The sequence below is a fragment of the Schistocerca gregaria genome, chromosome 10, assembly GCF_023897955.1.
Source record: "Schistocerca gregaria isolate iqSchGreg1 chromosome 10, iqSchGreg1.2, whole genome shotgun sequence".
Classification (NCBI taxonomy): Eukaryota; Metazoa; Arthropoda; class Insecta; order Orthoptera; family Acrididae; genus Schistocerca; species Schistocerca gregaria.
In genome coordinates, this window is record NC_064929.1 from 129,821,122 (window position 1) to 129,840,026 (window position 18,905).

General features: G+C 42.5%; 1 protein-coding gene across 1 annotated transcript in view; it reads right to left on the bottom strand.

Moving 5' to 3' along the window:
* Positions 1-18,905, bottom strand: part of LOC126293185 (uncharacterized) — a 78,228-nt gene that overhangs the window by 22,594 nt on the left and 36,729 nt on the right. The gene's annotated exons all lie outside the window — the stretch shown is intronic.

Consider the following 18,905-nt stretch of genomic DNA (forward strand, 5'->3'; position numbering starts at 1 on the left):
CTCACACACGCACGCGCGCGCGCGCACACACACACACACACACACACACACACACACACACACACACACACACACACACACACACACACACACACACAAAACTGCAATCTCAGGCACACTGAGTGTGGTTTCAGTTGTCTGAGACTGAAGTGTCGCGCGTGTGCGTGTGCGTGTGCGTGTGCGTGTGCGTGGGCGTGGGCGTGGGCGTGGGCGTGGGCGTGGGCGTGGGCGTGGGCGTGGGCGTGGGCGTGGGCGTGGGCGTGGGCTATTGTTGATGAAAGCCTCACTGGCCAAAAGCTTTATTTGTAACAGTCTTTTTGTTGTGCCTACCTGCTGTATGGTGAGTAGCAACTTCCCTTTCCATAATACTGTTACATTTCATTTTGGGATTTTCCATTGCTTGATTTGAGGTGTTGTGAATAAAAGGTTGTCACCATTAAAGTTTGAGCCCTCATCGTGGATCACAGCTGCACCTGCTTGTTTCTCTCCTATTTTCTGTGCTCTTTAAGTCTCAAGACTGCTTCATGCTACTCTCTATCCTGGTCTATCCCTTCGCTTCTGCATAACTTCGGCGACTACATCTAAATTTACATTTACTGGAACCTACAATCTTTGCTCCCCATACATCATTCCATTACAAAATTTGTTACTTCTCGACATCACAGGATTTGTCCTAGCAACCTATCCCTTATTTTAGTGAAGTTGTACCACAAAGCACTTTTTTCTCCAGTTAGGTACCATACTACTTCATTATAATGATGATGTAAATAAAATAGAAAGAAACTTCCACATGGGAAAAATATTTTAAAAACAAAGATTCCAAGACTTACCAAGCGGGAAAGCGCCGGTAGATAGGCACAATGAATAAAAAAACACTTTCATCTTTCCTTTTCCTTCCCTCTTTCCTGACGAAGCAGCCGCCGGTTGCGAAAGCTCAAATTCTGTGTGTGAGTTTGTGTGTTTTTTTTATTCATTGTGCCTATCTACCGGCGCTTTCCCGCTTGGTAAGTCTTGGAATCTTTGTTTTTAAGATACTACTTCATTAGTTACTCAATCTATCCCCCATATGGTCAGCACTGCACTTCCTCACAAACATTACACTGAGGTTACAGAAGTCACAGGATACCTCCTAATATCATATCAGAACCCCTTTTGCCCGATGTAGAGCAGCAACACAACCTAGCACAGAATGAACAAGTCCCCGGAAGTCCACCGCAGAAATATTGTGCCCTGTTGCCTCTACAGCTGCCCATAACTGCAAAAGTTTTGCTGGTACAAGAATTTGTCCACAAACAGACCCCTCGATATGTCCCATTTTATGGGATACATGTCGGGCAATCTGGATGACTAAATTATTTGCTCATATCGTCCAAAATGTCACGTCAAACCAATCATGAATAATTGTTGCCTGGTCACGTGTTTGAGAACATGAAGTCCATGAATGCTTGCAAATAGTCTTCAAGTAATCAAACGTGACCATTTGCACTCAGTGAATGTTTCAGTTGAACCAGAGGACCAAGTCCATTCCACATACACACGACCCACTATTAAGGAGCCACCACCAGCTTGCACAATACCTCACTCACAACTCGGGTCCACAGCTTCACATGGTCTGCGACACACTCCAACCCTACCGTCAGCTCTTACCAACTCAAATCGGGACTCATCTGACCGGGCCATGGTTTTCCAGTCATATAGGGTCCAACTGACAGGTCACAAGACCACGTGGGGCACTGTAGGCAATGTCGTGTTGTTAGTAAAGGCACTCACGGTCCTCTTCTGCCATAGCCCAATAACACCAAATTTTGCCACGTTGTCCTAACAGACACGTTTCTCGTACATCCCATATTGATTTCTGCAGTTATTTTACACAGTGCTGCTTGTCTGCTATGGCTGCAACTCTACACAAACACCACTGGCTCTTGGTCAATAAGTGAAGGCTGACGGCCTGCGTTGCCCTTGGTGAGAGGCAGTGCCTGAAATTTTGTATTCTCAGCACACTCTTGACACTGAGGATCTTAGAATATTGAATTCCCTAATGATTTCTGAGACGGAATGTCCCGTGTGTCTAGCTCCCACTACCATTCCACATTCAAAGACTTAAGTCCTGTCCTGTGGCCATAATCACACTGGAGATCTTTTCATATTTGTCACCTGCATACAAATGACAGCACCAACAATACAGTGTCTTTTTATACCTTGTGTCCATAATATTAATGCCGTCTGAGTAAGTGCTTATTGCTACCCCGTGACTTTTATGATCTCATTGCACAGAGTGGCACACATAAAACCGGCCCGAACCAGACTACGAACGTGAGTGAGAAGCATTACTAGCTTGTCAGTTTCTTTGCCACCTTCCAGCAGCAGTAGCATGTGAGTAGTGCATACGGGAAGTAGTCATTATAAATCATTTACTTACTCCATTGAAGAACGTGTGTTCATTGTTGAAGAATATGTGCGGTCTGAATCCATTAAAGTTGGTAGTGACACTTTTCATGAAAAGTTTCCTGAAAGTAATGTTCCTGCAAAATCAAAGATTCAGGATCTAGTGAGAAAGTGGCGTTCGAGATGTAGTGTTGTTAATTTAAAGAGAAATAAGGCACCAACTGTATGTACACCTGAAGTTATGGCAAATGTGATGGACACATTGAAAGAAGTCCCTGTAAGTCAACACAATGATTATCAAGCAATGTGGAATATCTCGCAGGTCGTGTCAACACATCCTTCATGGCTTACAAATGAAACCTTACCGTATGAGTGTTGTTCAGCAAATAAAAGAAGCGGACAAGGATAAGCGTACTCATTAGTGTAATTGGTTGCTGGAAAATGTCGCTGGGTCACACCTTGATCCCTTCCTCCTTTTTCCGACAGATGAAGCTCGGTTTCATCTGTCGGGTTATGTTAATTCACAAAACACAAGACATTGGGCTACAGAGAATACCCATCGCATACAGCAAAAGCTGTTACATGATTTAAAAATTGGTGTATGGTGTTTCTGGTAACAAAATTATCGGGCCATTGTTCTTCAACGAAACTGTCAACACATGTTTACTTGCAACTCCACAATGAATTTTTGGCTCTGTTAACTCCAAACAAAAAATGTTGTGCATATTTACAGTGAGATGGGGCAACTCCTCATACCTCGGATTTGTCCTTAGCTCATACACCTATTGATTTTACAGATGAGAGAGGACCATTAGTAAGGGCATGAGGCCACCCCACTCTCCTGACTTGTCACCATGTGACTTTTACCTCTGGGGATTTCTAAAGGATAGAGTCTACCACAACAATCCCAGAACACTTGACACATTAAAAAACAACATATGAGAAGAAAGTTCGAACATTCCTCAAAGAATACTGAAAAGTGTTTTCCTTAATATGCTTCAACGTGCACAACTTTGCTTGTATGTTGGTGAAGAACATTTTGAACACAGACTTTAAATTCCTTTCTAAAATATGCTTATTAAACTAATGAAAGTAAATCTGTTACTTAAACTGTTAATTACATAGTTAATAATGAAACTGTACAATAAAAATGTAAGAAAGTGATGATGTAGGTTGATTTTCTTCATTCCTTTCAGTGCAGGGGCCATTTTTGTGTGTGCCACTCTCTAGTATATTCACCTTTAAATGCTGTAACTCAGTGGCTTTCAAACTTTTTGAGTTGACGGATCCGTTGACCTGAACATAAACACCAGTGATTCTTGTCGCACATGACATATGGCTAGAAATGTGGGGTAAACAAGCTTAAGTTTTGAAAAACCAATAACAGTAGTTATTACTTCATTAATTATTGACATAATACATTTTAATCATCCTCTTATGTTATTACATCTCGTTCTTAAAGAAAATTAATGGGAAGAGTACGCTTGCTTCGTCGCCAATTCTTCTGATATCGGCACAAGATTGAAAACTGAGACTTGCATCTTTCTTAACATTCATTTGTGACATATTTTTCATGCTGATGACTGCCAATGCTGAGAAGCCTACCACACCTATAATATCGCAAAAGATATAAAAACTGGTAGGGCCTTGTTACCTACTTGCAGATACTCCTGCTTCAACAAACTCCAAAACTGAATTAGTGATGAGGAAACCAACTTTGATTTCTGTGTTAACTCTGAAGAAATATCAGTAAACTGATCTTTTTCTTCAGTGGTAACCGCTGATGGAAGTTCTGTACAGACGGCAGCCAACTGCGCTTTCCGCCAATTCTCTACGATCATCTACAGTTCGTCATTTGTGCCACAATGCTGTCTTCGTAGCCAGCAGTTCATCTGAGTAGAGATGAACATCAGAGAGAGCCAAGTGTGGGCTGTACGGTGGGTGATCAAACACTTCCCATCGAAAAAACTACAGGGGCATCTTCATTGCCACTGCAAAGTGCAGCCAAGAACTGTCGTGAAGGAAATGTGCGATGGGTATGTTATGTGGGGTTTGCATGAAATCACGTGACACCTTGCAACAGGACGCATACTTGATAATTGACACTATGATTCTAGGCAGCTTTAATTGCTCAGATCTGAAAAGACCAACATGATGCGATTGACAGGTGTACTGGAGACACTGTCCAACACATCAGTGCAAAGCTTTATCAGATATTTCCTGTTTCCATTTAGTGACCTATCGTATCTTACATTCTGAATAGCCCTCATATGTTGTGTATTCAAATGCACCACAAGCTGGTAACCAGTAGCTGCATATGTAGCCCTAGAAAGTGCTATCTACTATATAAATTGCTTTCAAACAATGGAAAATCCAGCATAGAATAATCATAATATAATGAAAAGGATAGAATAACCATAATATTATGAAAAGGATAGACTGCTACTTACCATAAAGCAAAGACAAGAAAAAGACTGTCAAACAAGTAAGCTTTTGACTAAAAAAGGCCTTCACTGTCATAGTCTCTGGCTGCTGAGTTGCATTTGTGAGTGAGTGAGAGTGAGAGTGTGAGTGTGAGTGTGAGTGTGAGTGTGAGTGTGAGTGTGAGTGTGAGTGTGTGTGAGAGAGAGAGAGAGAGAGAGAGAGAGAGAGAGAGAGAGAGAGAGAGAGAGAGAGAGAGAGAGAGAGATTATTCCAATGAAGACCTTTTTGTTTGACAGTACTTCTGTTGTGCCTGTCTGCAACACAGGATCTCCAATATATGGTCAGTAGCAATCTATCTATAATATTATTATATAAATTGTTTTGCTGTATTTCATTTATCTTCTTGTCCTTGAACTTAAACGTGCAGTAACGCAAAATATGCTCTTGTGAGTTAGCACTTTCTCCCGTCACTCCCTTCAATTTTCAAAATTAACGTTGTCTTTTTGCCCATAAAAGAGCACCGAATTTCTGAAAGATATGTTCCAAGATCTATTTTCCTGAAGAATGGAAGATCTTCATGATAGATATTGTCATGCATAAACTAAACATAAAAAATCAGAACTGCTTCACTGTGGTTATCTGTAGCTCCATCCAACTGAATAGAAAAATCATCTTTATCTTTCAGTTTTTCAACCAACTGATTATTAATGTCATCAGCCATATCGGGGTATTTGACAACTAACAGCATTGTCTGATAAAGGCAGACTTTCCAGTTACTTCGCAGCTGTTGTAATAACCACCACATCCAGAACAGCTGGTAAAATAAGGTCCTCCACTATGGAGAGATGTTTATTTGCTACAAAGTAGTCAACTTTGTAAGATAAAAGAAGAGGCTTTGTAGGAATCGTAGCCTATTTAGAGAAAGTTGTTCCTTCTGCCCCCCCCCCCCCCCCCCCTCACATCAATTATAACATGGGAAAACAGTTTTCGTTATGTTTAATACCAAGCTACCATGATTTAATTCCAAACATTGTTTCATTTTATTGCTGAACATGCTTTCAGTTGCTAGGACTTTCAAGTAAATGATGCTATAGTCCTGCTTTACTTCTGAAGGTACACCTAGAATCAAAGCTTGAGTAATTCTCATCATACTTCTGCACCAAATTTCAAGTAACTGTCATCGTACATCCTGCATTTTCCTCTATTCATATCCTGACAACTGCAGGACACCTTTGAAATAGCATGTAATTACATTTAAAAACCTGTCCAAGCTAATAGAGGAACAGATATCACAGAAGATAAAGAATAATTACAAACTAACTGCATTCAACAAAACTAACCAAGGTGATTATTTCTGTATAAAACCGAATGAGTCAATAGAATGATTTGACTGCCACCTACCCAACTGTTGACAAAACAAAACTAAATTTTGTCCCGCTAGATGTCACCACTAGCACACATCTTTTTCCTTTACTCAGAAAACAAATTATTATTTTTATGGCACCACACTTACGTCCCTACTGAAAGACTGCAGTTCCCTAGGAGCTATACTGCACAGTTCGATAATCCCTGCTCGAACACTTTTCTTACTTTCTATCATGATCATCTGCATGAACACCACTAATTTGCTGATGAATTTCATGAGTGTTGATGTATTTTGCACACAGGAAATGAATCACTGCGCAATTCACACATGTGGTAGGACTGTCAGTTAACTGGGGCATTTTTAATAAGTGTAAAAATGCTAAACACTAATGAATGCTTCGATCATGTCACTGCCAGTAGTGAGACAGTGCTGGGGATCAGAATGGACACATGTATCACTGACCACAACACTGTACCTGCCATATCTATACTCGGCAAACAACTTAAGTTTATGGCATAGGATGTTTTCATGTTACCACTTATTAGGGCTTCTTCCCATTCTGCTCCCATACAGTGCAAAGGAAGAATAACTCTTACATAACTCTAGGCACACAGTAAGCAGCTAATTTTGTCTCCCCAAGTCTATGAAAATAACGTCGAGGGTGAAGAAAAATTTGTGCACTCTGACTTCGCACCACAATTCTTCACATAACAGCAATACAAAAATGTGTGTCTCAAAAAATTTTCTTGCGCACTTTTCTGGCACTAAATGGATGCAGAAGATTGGCAGTCTCCCAACACTGTAATTACAAGTATGGTAAATACTTCTGTCTGCGTGTAGGAGTAGTGCTGTGCAGTTGGTGCAGTAGATAGGGTTTTGTGTTAGGACGCAGGAGGTCAAGGGTTTGATTCTGGGTCAAGGCATATTCGTTTTTATTTGCCGATTTCATTCTGCCATATAATACTGTAGTACACACAAGTTCTTACGTCACATGAATCCAACATTTACATGATACAGTGTTCAGACAAGACAGAAACAGACAGTTGAGGCGAATGGCCTGTCATACGACAGAATAACTACAAAAGCAATATCAATTATGAGATTCTAAAGGTGACTGCACAGTTAAATAACTTGACATCTGTGGTATCAACATTCAATACCATACTTGTTAGGGGTTGCAGTTAACAACCACGATCTGTATTAGTACCGCTGGACCCGTGAGATGCAATCAGTGCCACTCCGCGGCTTGTATTAAGTTATTAGCGAGCTCTTCTCCACTCTTGCTCGTGACGTTCAGTAAAAAAAGTAGCATAGCCTTCAGCTGATAGGAAGCAACCTCTAACAAGGTGCTTAGTAATGTGTGGCCTCAATAGCTGTCTGTTTATAATTATACGTATGCAGACAAGAAGAATCCTGTACAACCAGTTAAGTACAATATATATTATTTCTTAAAAACAACTTATTATTATTATTATTATTTTAGTCACTGAAGATCCAGACCATGCAGCCAGCACCTTATTGGCATTACTGACAAACCTGCTGTGATTTAAACGTTTCTATTTAGCACCGGCCACCGGTCAACATTGGTGACGGCTCGTTCGTCGTCACCGTAACATCTAGTAGCCATTTATACCACACTCATTACATCCATCAGCAACCAATGACAAGAATAATTTCCTTATTAATGACCACATGATGTTTACTTCGTTCTCAGAGCAGATGCTCAAAGGGGTAACTCTGCACATCTGAACAATGTGCAACCTGCCGGATCACACAGCTCTGGACTCTTCGCAACATGGCTGCATCCACAGATACAAGAGCAGCACGAAAATGTGCTATCAGTTCTTCCTCATGTGTCAGAGGAGTAGAACACACATGCTCTTTCAAGTGTCGCCACAAGAAGGAATCCAGGGGATTTAAGTCAGATGAACGCACAGGCCATTCGACTGAATCTCCCTGTTCAAATCATTTTCCGACAAATGGTCATTCTAAATACTGCCACACATTAATTCTAAAGTGTGAAGGTGCACCACCATTTTGGAACCATAGGCTCTGCCAAACATTAAGTGGAACATCTTTCAATGTATCAGGCAAATAGTTTGAGAGAAGTGAATGAATGCTTCATGCAGTCAACTGGTCGGGCATCACGTAGGGATCTAAACTCCTGCCTCCCAATATTCCAACCCACCAGACACTGATGCCAAAGAGAACTCGGTATCCACAGTCGTGATTGATGTGCAGGTTAAGATAACACTGACGGTGTGCACTGTGCATACTGATGACATCCCACAAGTGCTCGCTGCTTATGATGCTGTCATTGCCGTTCCGTTGTTGTTATTGTTGGAACCAATCACAGAATTTCATCTGCAGATGGCGATCTGTAGGATGCAGGTGTTGCATTAAAGGACAATGGTAGGGTGCAGCCCGTGCTCGCGCAGCACGTCAATGACCGTGCGTCAAAAAACACGCAGCTGCCTCGCTACGCTACGTGTACTTTGCTGGAGTTCTTGGAGGATGACCTCTGGAATAGCTTTCTCAGTAGCTGGAGTACGTTAAGTCTGTGGATGACCTCCATCACATGATATCAGTAGGATAGAACCTGTATTCTGAAGGTGGAGCTCCACACGATGAAACACATTTTCGTCTCGATGGTGTCGATATTATAATTATAATTATAATTAATAATAATAATAAAAATAAAAATAATAATAATAATAATAATAATAATAATAATAATAATAATAATAATAATAATAATCATCATCATCATCATCATCATCATCATCATCATCATCATCCCCCCCCCTGGAGGCCCGGGAAAAGAATAGGCCTCCGGCATGAACTGCCAGTTGTAAAAGGCGACCAAAAAAAAAAAAAACACTAATAGGGCTAACCCCCCTTTTAGTGCGATTAGTTGGTTCAGGACACAACTAAAGAAGCCTCGGACAAGTGCCGTCATGGTCGGGAACGACGCTTGAAACCTATGCCCGCCCACAATGGTAACGACACTGCTAGCCAACTGGAAAATGATTTAAATCCAAATAGAGATGTTTTGTAGGATATGCTTCCTGCAACCACCCTAGAAGAAAAACAAAGACAGAGGATGAGATGGTCAGATGAAGTTAATCGACACCTCATGTTCTGTTATTACCAAGCAACAAACCTAGGAACCAACACAACTGGATACAGATCACAAGTATACACAACATTTATTACCAGATACCCAGAATTAAAATTTTTAACAGAACAACGACTAGCTGATCAGATCCGTGTAATAATCAAAAATAACAGGATACCCCAGTCAGAATTAGAAAACATCAAACAACATGTACAACAAATACTGGAACAAAATAATGTGCAATCAGAAGAAGAAGAAGAAGAAGAAGAGGAAGATACAGTAATTGACTCAAACATCCCAGAGCAAACAAACAAAGAACACCAAGCATCAATTAAACAATCAGAGGAAAATGAAATCTTAAGAAAGCCACCAGAACAAGTACAAATAGAACACGAAGTGACAAACATGTTAGATACAGAAGAAAAATTTCGGCTAACATATATAGAATACGAAGACACAAATACAGACATTAGACCATTCTTGCATAGACCACCAAATAACCCACAAGTTGAAACAACAATAACAACTATCAACACAATCATACACAACAAAATAAATGAAAATACAACTATGGAAGAGTTACAACTACTGGTTTATATAGGAGCACTCACTACACTAAATATACACACTAGGCAGAGATCAGAACAAACCAACACACAGAAGAAACCCACAAAACCAGCATGGCAACACAGGCTACAGATCAGAATAGACAAACTGAGAAGAGACATCGGACAGCTAACACAATTTATAAGAAATGAAATATCAGACCAAAAACGAAAAAGGTTAGGTAAACTCTCACAACAAGAAGTGATAGAGCGATTAGATGAAAAGAAGCATAAATTACAAGCACTGGCCAAACGACCTAGAAGATACAGTAAAAGTGAATATAGAAGGAAACAAAATCAAACATTCAGCACAAACCAAAAGAAATTTTATCAGACAATTGATAACACACACATTAAAAGAGACAATCCACCAAACATAACAGACATGGAACACTTCTGGAGCAACATAATAGACACGCACAGTGGATACAAGCAGAACCAGACACATACAAGATGATACTACAAATGCCTGAAGTGATAATTTTGCAATATGAAGCCACCTGAGCAATTAATTCTACGCACAATTGGAAAGCCCCTGGAGAAGATAAAATAGCAAATTTCTGGCTAAAGCCCTTCACGACCTTTCCAGCAAACCTCAACCTCCTCTCATTGCACACAAACCCAGTCTCTCCCATCTACTCAATCTCCCACTTACAGTTCCACTCCCCCCAACACCTCAAAATTCTAGTGAACACAATCTGGAACCACATCACCCTAATTCAGTAGTTAACCTTACCTCCAAACCTCTCTCCCAATCCGAAACCTCTGTCCTATCCAAAGGCCTCACCTTCAGCCCCACTCCCAGGTTCAACCAAACAGCCAACGTCAAAGATTTACTGTCCTGCACTCGTACTCTCTGCTGGAAATATCACTTTGCCATGAAGAAAAATGATCCTAATCCTACTCCTAATGATCCAACTCCCCAAGACACTATCCAAATTGAACCCCGCCTGTAACAGTTCCATCCTCCGTCACAGTGGGACCCACCTCCTCTTCCTCAAAATCACCCTCTCCAAATCTTCCAGGAGTTTCTGACTTCCAGCCTTGCCTCTCAATCCTTCTTAAGAAACCTTAATCCTATTCCCAACATCACGACTGCCAAGCTATCCATGATCTGAAGGCTGACCGATCCATCGTCATTCTTAAGGTGGACAAGGGTTCCACGACCGTGGTACTTGATCGTCGGGAGTATGTGGCTGAGGGACTGCGTCAGCTTTCAGACGACACCACATACAAAGTTTGCCAAGGTAATCCCATTCCTGATGTCCAGGCGGAGCTTCAAGGAATCCTCAGAACCTTAGTCCCCCTACAAAACCTTTTACCTGCCTCCATCAACCTCCTGACCCCACCGACACCCCGCACCCCTACCTTCTACCTTCTTCCTAAAATTCACAAACCCAAACATCCTGGCTGCCCCATTGTAGCTGGTTACCAAGCCCCCACAGAACGTATCTCTGCCTACGTAGATCAACACCTTCACCCCATTACATGCAGTCTCCCATCCTTCATCAAAGACACCAACCACTTTCTCGAACGCCTGGAATCCCTACCCAATCTGTTACCCCCGGAAACCATCCTTGTAACCATTGATGCCACTTCCTTATACACAAATATCCCGCACGTCCAGGGCCTCGCTGCAATGGAGCACTTCCTTTCACGCCGATCACCTGCCACCCTACCTAAAACCTCTTCCCTCATTACCTTAGCCAGCTTCATCCTGACCCACAACTGCTTCACTTTTGAAGGCTAGACATACCAACAATTAAAGGGAACAGCCATGGGTACCAGGATGGCCCCCTCATATGCCAACCTATTCATGGGTCACTTAGAGGAAGCCTTCTTGGTTACCCAGGCCTGCCAACCCAAAGTTTGGTACAGATTTATTGATGACATCTTCATGATCTGGACTCACAGTGAAGAACTCCAGAATTTCCTCTCCAACCTCAACTCCCTTGGTTCCATCAGATTCACCTGGTCCTACTCCAAATCCCATGCCACTTTCCTTGATGTTGACATCCATCTGTCCAATGGCCAGCTTCACTCGTCCGTCCACAAAACCCCCACCAACAAGCAACAGCACCTCCATTATGACAGCTGCCACCCATTCCACATCAAATGGTCCCTTCCCTACAGCCTAGGTCTTCATGGCAAATGAATCTGCTCCAGTCCTGAATCCCTGAACCATTACACCAACAACCTGAAAACAGCTTTCGCATCCCGCAACTATCCTCCCGACCTGGTACTAACCAGAGCCACTTCCTCATCCCCTCAAACCCAGAACCTCTCACAGAAGAGCCCCACTTGTGACAGGATACTTCCCGGGACTGGATCAGACTCTGAATGTGCCTCTCCAGCAGGGATACGACTTCCTAAAATCCTGCCCCGAAATGAGATCCATCCTTCATGAAATCCTCCCCACTCCACCAAGAGTGTCTTTCCGCCATCCACCTTATCTTCGTAACCTCTTGGTCCATCCCTATGAAATCCCCAAACCACCTTCCCTACCCTCTGGCTCCTACCCTTGTAACCGCCCTGGGTGTAAAACCTGTCTCATGCACCCTCCCACCACCAGAGCCACGTGTGAAAGCACCAACGTGATTTACCAACTGACCTTCCTGCACTGTGAAGCTTTCTATGTGGGAATGACTTGCAACAAACTGTCCATTCGCATGAATGGACACAGGCAGACTGTATTTGTTGGTAATGAGGATCACCCTGTTGCTAAACATGCCATGGTGCATGGCCAGCACATCTTGGCACAGTGTTACACCATCCGGGTTATCTGGATACTTCCCACTAACACCAACCTGTCAGAACTCCGGAGATGGGAACTTGCCCTTCAGTATATCCTCTCTTCTCATTATCCGCCAGGCCTCAACCTCCGCTAATTCCTGGAAATTGAAATAAGAACACCGTGAATTCATTGTCCCAGGAAGGGGAAACTTTATTGACACATTCCTGGGGTCAGATACATCACATGATCACACTGACAGAACCACAGGCAACAGAGCATGCACAATGTCGGCACTAGTACAGTGTATATCCACCTTTCGCAGCAATGCAGACTGCTATTCTCCCATGGAGACGATCGTAGAGATGCTGGATGTAGTCCTGTGGAACGGCTTGCCATGCCATTTCCACCTGGCGCCTCAGTTGGACCAGCGTTCGTGCTGGACGTGCAGACCGCATGAGACGACGCTTCATCCAGTCCCAAACATGCTCAATGGGGGACAGATCCGGAGATCTTGCTGGCCAGGGTAGTTGACTTACACCTTCTAGAGCACGTTGGGTGGCACGGGATACATGCGGACGTGCATTGTCCTGTTGGAACAGCAAGTTCCCTTGCCGGTCTACGAATGGTAGAACGATGGGTTCGATGACAGTTTGGATGTACCGTGCACTATTCAGTGTCCCCTCGACGATCACCAGAGGTGCACGGCCAGTGTAGGAGATCGCTCCCCACACCATGATGCCGGGTGTTGGCCCTGTGTGCCTTGGTCGTATGCAGTCCTGATTGTGGGGCTCACCTGCACGGCGCCAAACACGCATACGACCATCATTGGCACCAAGGCAGAAGCGACTCTCATCGCTGAAGACGGCACGTCTCCATTCGTCCCTCCATTCACGCCTGTCGCGACACCACTGGAGGCGGGCTGCATGATGGGACGTGAGAGGAAGATGGCCTAACGGTGTGCGGGACCATAGCCCAGCTTCATGGAGACGGTTGCGAATGGTCCTCGCCGATACCCCAGGAGCAACAGTGTCCCTAATTTGCTGGGAAGTGGCGGTGCAGTCCCCTACGGCACTGCGTAGGATCCAACGGTCTTGGCGTGCATCCGTGCGTCGCTGCGGTCCGGTCCCAGGTCGACGGGCACGTGCACCTTCCGCCGACCACTGGCGACAACATCGATGTACTGTGGAGACCTCACGCCCCACGTGTTGAGCAATTCGGCGGTACGTCCACCCGGCCTCCCGCATGCCCACTATACGCCCTCGCTCAAAGTCCGTCAACTGCACATACGTATGCCACGGCAAACTGGCTGACACTGACGGTGGCGGTGCACAAATGCTGCGCAGCTAGCACCATTTGACGGCCAACACCGCGATTCCTGGTGTGTCCGCTGTGCCGTGCGTGTGATCATTGCTTGTACAGCCCTCTCGCAGTGTCCGGAGCAAGTATGGTGGGTCTGACACACCGGTGTAAATGTGTTCTTTTTTCCATTTCCAGGAGTGTAGAAACAGTAGATCACATCACAAGTGGATGTACAATACTAGCAAATACAAAATACCCCCGAAGACACGACAATGAAGCAAAAAATAATACATCAACAGCTTGCCTTACAACATAAACTTATAAAACAACACGTTCCCACATACAAGTATGCACCACAAAATGTACTGGAGAATGATGAATGCAAATTATACTGGAACAGAACCATTATAACAGATAAAACACCATCACATAACAAACCTGACATCATACTCACCAAAAAGAAGAAGAAATTAACACAACTAATCGAAATATCCTTACCCAATACAACAAATATACAGAAGAAAACAGGAGAAAAAATTGAAAAATACATCCAGCTGGCTGAGGAAGTCAAGGACATGTGACATCAGGAGAAAGTTCACATTATACCAATTATACTACCAACTACAGGAGTCATACCACACAATATCCACCAGTACATCAACGCAATACAGCTACATCCAAATGTATATATACAACTACAGAAATCCGTAATTATTTATACATGTTCAATTACCCAAAAGTTCCTAAATGCAATGTAACATATACCGTACAGTTAAAAGGAAGTCATGCTTGATCAAGGTCTGCGTCACTTTCCATTTTTAACCAGACATAACGTCTGAGAAAGGAATATAATAATAGTAACAGATGGGGATACTTACTAAAATGTCATGTGCTTATCAGATTCAGTGTTGAAAGGCATAATTAGTGGTTCCATGATGATAATATAGACAAATGGTAATTGAGTTTGGAAATTATTTCCAAAGCACACTGCTAGCACTATTGGTGGTGTAAAGCCCTATAAAAATGTTGTGGACGTGAACGTGGCAATAATAATAGTTGGTACTAATCGATGAGACCAATGGGGAATGGTACACAGAAAACAAGATTGGAATTTAAGAGATGGAGTGGTGTGAAACAATTTGTGTCCATGATATGCAATAGGCTTCTTTAAAAGCTGACCAATGAAAATGACTGTACTTACATTCCTGCTTTTGTAATACGTAAGTGCAAATGTTTTGTAGCAGACCCACTGTAATCCCTGTATGATAATTAAGACGCCACACACCATACCACGCAGACTATATTTAGCAAATGAAAACACATAGGCCTTGACCCAAAATCGATCCCTCAACTTCCTACATGCAAACCCATAATGCTATCCACTGTCTCAACTACACAGCACTACCCCTGTAAGCTGAAAGTAGTAGTTACTGTACATGTAATTACAGTGTTGCCGGACTACCAATCTACTGCTGGAAATTTGTGCCAAATGAAATTTTGCAAGAGACACTTTTGTATTGCTCGTATATGAGGAATCTCGTAGTGAGGTCTGAATGTGCGAATATTTTCTTCACCCTGTATAGGGGGTCATAGTATATTCCTATATTTCTCACTTCGAGCCAGTTCTACTATATTTTGTGTGATAGTTGGCATCTACAAGGCACAGCAAGAAGGTAACTGTGTTCTGACCATAATGGGCTGTAGTTTTCTGGATTTGAAGGTTGACAACACAGTGTGGTAGAGGCAGATCCCCTGACAAGAGTGAACATTGCAGGAACACCGTAGTACGTAACTTACGTAGTAGTGTCCAGTTGCCTGAAAGATGGTGGTAAGAAATCCTTCCAAGTGCGAACAATGTGCTGTGCTCCGCTTTCTACACACAGAAGGAATAACACCAACAAAAATTTGTTCACGAAAAAAAATGGTTTATCGAGGAGTTGTTTCAAACAGAAAGAGTTTGTTTAAGTTGTGTAGGGAGTTCGGTGGAGGCAGAACAAATATTCATCATGAACAGAGGAGGGAAGACCATCCATCCTGACTGGGGGAGTTGGTGCAAGAAATTGAGGAAACTGATTGTAAAGACTACCAATTGATAGTGGATGAAATTTCTGCAATGTTTCCAGAACTCTCCAGAAGTCTGTTGTATGACAAATTCACAAAAACTGTGTGCAAGGTGGGTCCCAAAACAGCTGACAGAATAGCACAAGAAAAATCGGGTCAATAGCACCTGTGAGTTTCTCGAGCAACTCTGTCAGGAAGGTGAGAATTTTTTGAGCTCTACTGTGACTGGAGATGAAATGCGGGTGGTTCATTATGTGCAAAAGATAAAAAGACAGTTGTTACACTGGCATCACACTAACCCAATCTACCAGAAAATTCAGAACCACAATATTAGGCAAAAAAATCATGGCCTCATTGTTCTAGAATAGAAAAGGCCCAACTGTGGTTTAATATTTGCCTCAGGGAGACTATCAGTGTGCAACAATATTGCGAGAGCCTTAAAAAAAGTCAAAAGGAGCAATCAAAGCAGAAGGGGGATAATTATGGGGGAAGAAGTGTGCTTGTTGCATGACAACACCCATCCTCACACAGCCTCCTTAGATAAGGAGGTGCCCTTGGACTCATTTGGTCGCGATGTTCTGAACATCTCCCTACTCCCCTGACTTGGCATCCTCAACTTACCATCTTTTTACCTCCTTGAAGGCACACACATGTGGAATTAATTTTTCAACTGACAAGCAGGTACAGAAAGAGGTTCTGAAGTGGGGGAATGAGATAGCAGGAGTGCTCTTCAAGAAGGGTGTAAAGAACCTTGTGTCACAGCCCACCATATGCATTGAATGGGATGGCAATCATGTGGAAAAATAGAAAATAGTCAGCAAGTGCAACAACAATATCCTCCACTTTCTGTTATTAAAAAAAAAATCTAGTACACTTACAAGGTGTACAACTTTGCTTACGTTGTTTGCCGACAGATGGCGACAACGGAAAGTAGCGGTCCAAAGAAACGGATCGCAGATGTCAGGCACTTAGTTGATTTGTGTCTGCTTCGTAAAGTTGTTGTTGATTGAAAATCTCAATTTACGAGCCTAATTCTCATCATTTGCAGGTGGTGTTACTGTTTTGTTTGAATAGGAAGAAAACAGTGGCTGAGTCTCATCGAATGCTCTCAAAAATGTATGGTAAGGATGATGTTTGTGAAAGAACGTGTCATTAGTGGTTTTGACACTTCAAGAATGGTGATTTTAATGTCACAGACTGGCATAATGGTGGAAGAGAATGTTTTTGACGATGCAGCATTGGATACATTGCTGAGTGAAAACTCACGTCAAACTCAAGAAGAATTGGCACGATTAGTGGGAGTGACACAGTACGCCATTTCAAAAAGTCTCAAAGCTATGGGCACGATTCAGAAAGAAGGAACTTTGGTCCAGTGTGAGCTGCAACCAAGAGACATTGAACGGCATTTGCGTTTGTGAACATTTGCTTCAGAGGCAAAAACTGAAGGGATTTCTGCATTGCATTGTGACCGGGGACAAAAAATGGGTTCATTACGATAACCCTAAACGCAAAAAATCATGGGGATATCCCATCCATGCTTCCACGTCAATGGCCAAATTGAATATTCACGGCTCCAAGATCATGCTCTGCATTTGGCAAGACCAGTTCGGTGTCGTGTACTATGAAGTGTTAAAACCAAGTGAAACAATCACAGGTGCTCATTATCGAATGCAATTAATGTGTTTGAGCAGAAGACTGAAAGACAAATGGCCGCAATACAGTGAGAAGCACGATAAAGTGATTTTGCAGCACGACAACGCTCGACCCCACACTGCAAAAGACGTAAAAATGTACTTGTAAATGTTAAAACAGTAAGTCCTATCCCACCTGCCATATTCTCCAGACATTGCTTCCTCTGACTATCACCTGCTTACATCAATGGATCATGGCCTGCTTGACCAACACTTACGATCTCATGAAGCAGTCACAAATTGGATTGATTCGTGGATTGCTTCAAAAGATGAACAATTTTTTCGATGCAGGATTGGTACACTGTCCGAAAGATGGGAGAAAGTAGTGGCCAGCACAGGAAAATACTTTGAATGATACATTTGTAACCAATCTGTTTCATTAAAGCCTCAAATGTTAGTGAAAGCAAAGTTGTACACCTTGTGTTTTCTGAACGTGTTCAACTGGCTACCAATTCAGGTTTATGAGCATTTGCATTACACTTTGTCATATGTCAGACAAACTGCCCTTCTTCTATTAAGTTTAGTATGTCCCAATTGCACTATTCAGTACAGATCCTAGAAGCCTGACTAATATCATGTGAGTATTTTGTATCCAATTTGTTTTGTAGGCTTACTGCATTTTCCCAGTATCCAACTCATTAATAGAACTGTGCCACCTGCTTCACCTATGACGAAGCCTGTGTGATCATTCCATTACATATTGCCACAAACTGTTTCATCCTGGTATTTGAATGAGAGTACCTCCAGATGTGACTCACTGCTGTTGTAGTCACAGGATACTACACTATTCCGTTTTGTGAAGTGTACACTTTTACATTTTCAAAAATGTGATTCAAGTTGTCAGTGTTTCTGATATCTCATCAGAATCTAAATGAATATTTGTGCAGTTTTTATCAGAAAATATTTTACTCCAGGTACTGCCATTACATGCAAAAAGTCTGAGATTACTATTGATATTGTCTGCCAGGTCATTAATATACAACATGAGCAGCAAAGATCCCAGTACATTACCCTCAATCACATCGGGACTGACTTTTACCTCTCTCAGTGCCTATCGGCTGACATTGTAGGCATTCACTCACTGACAAGTAGGAAATGTATTTTGATACAGTTATCTGTGGATTCTTTGGTGGCTAAATAGCCCTACTCCGGATCCACAGATTCTTCCCAGTAATTACATACACAGTTGGTGTTGACCGAACAGTGTGATAGGTTTGTTCCT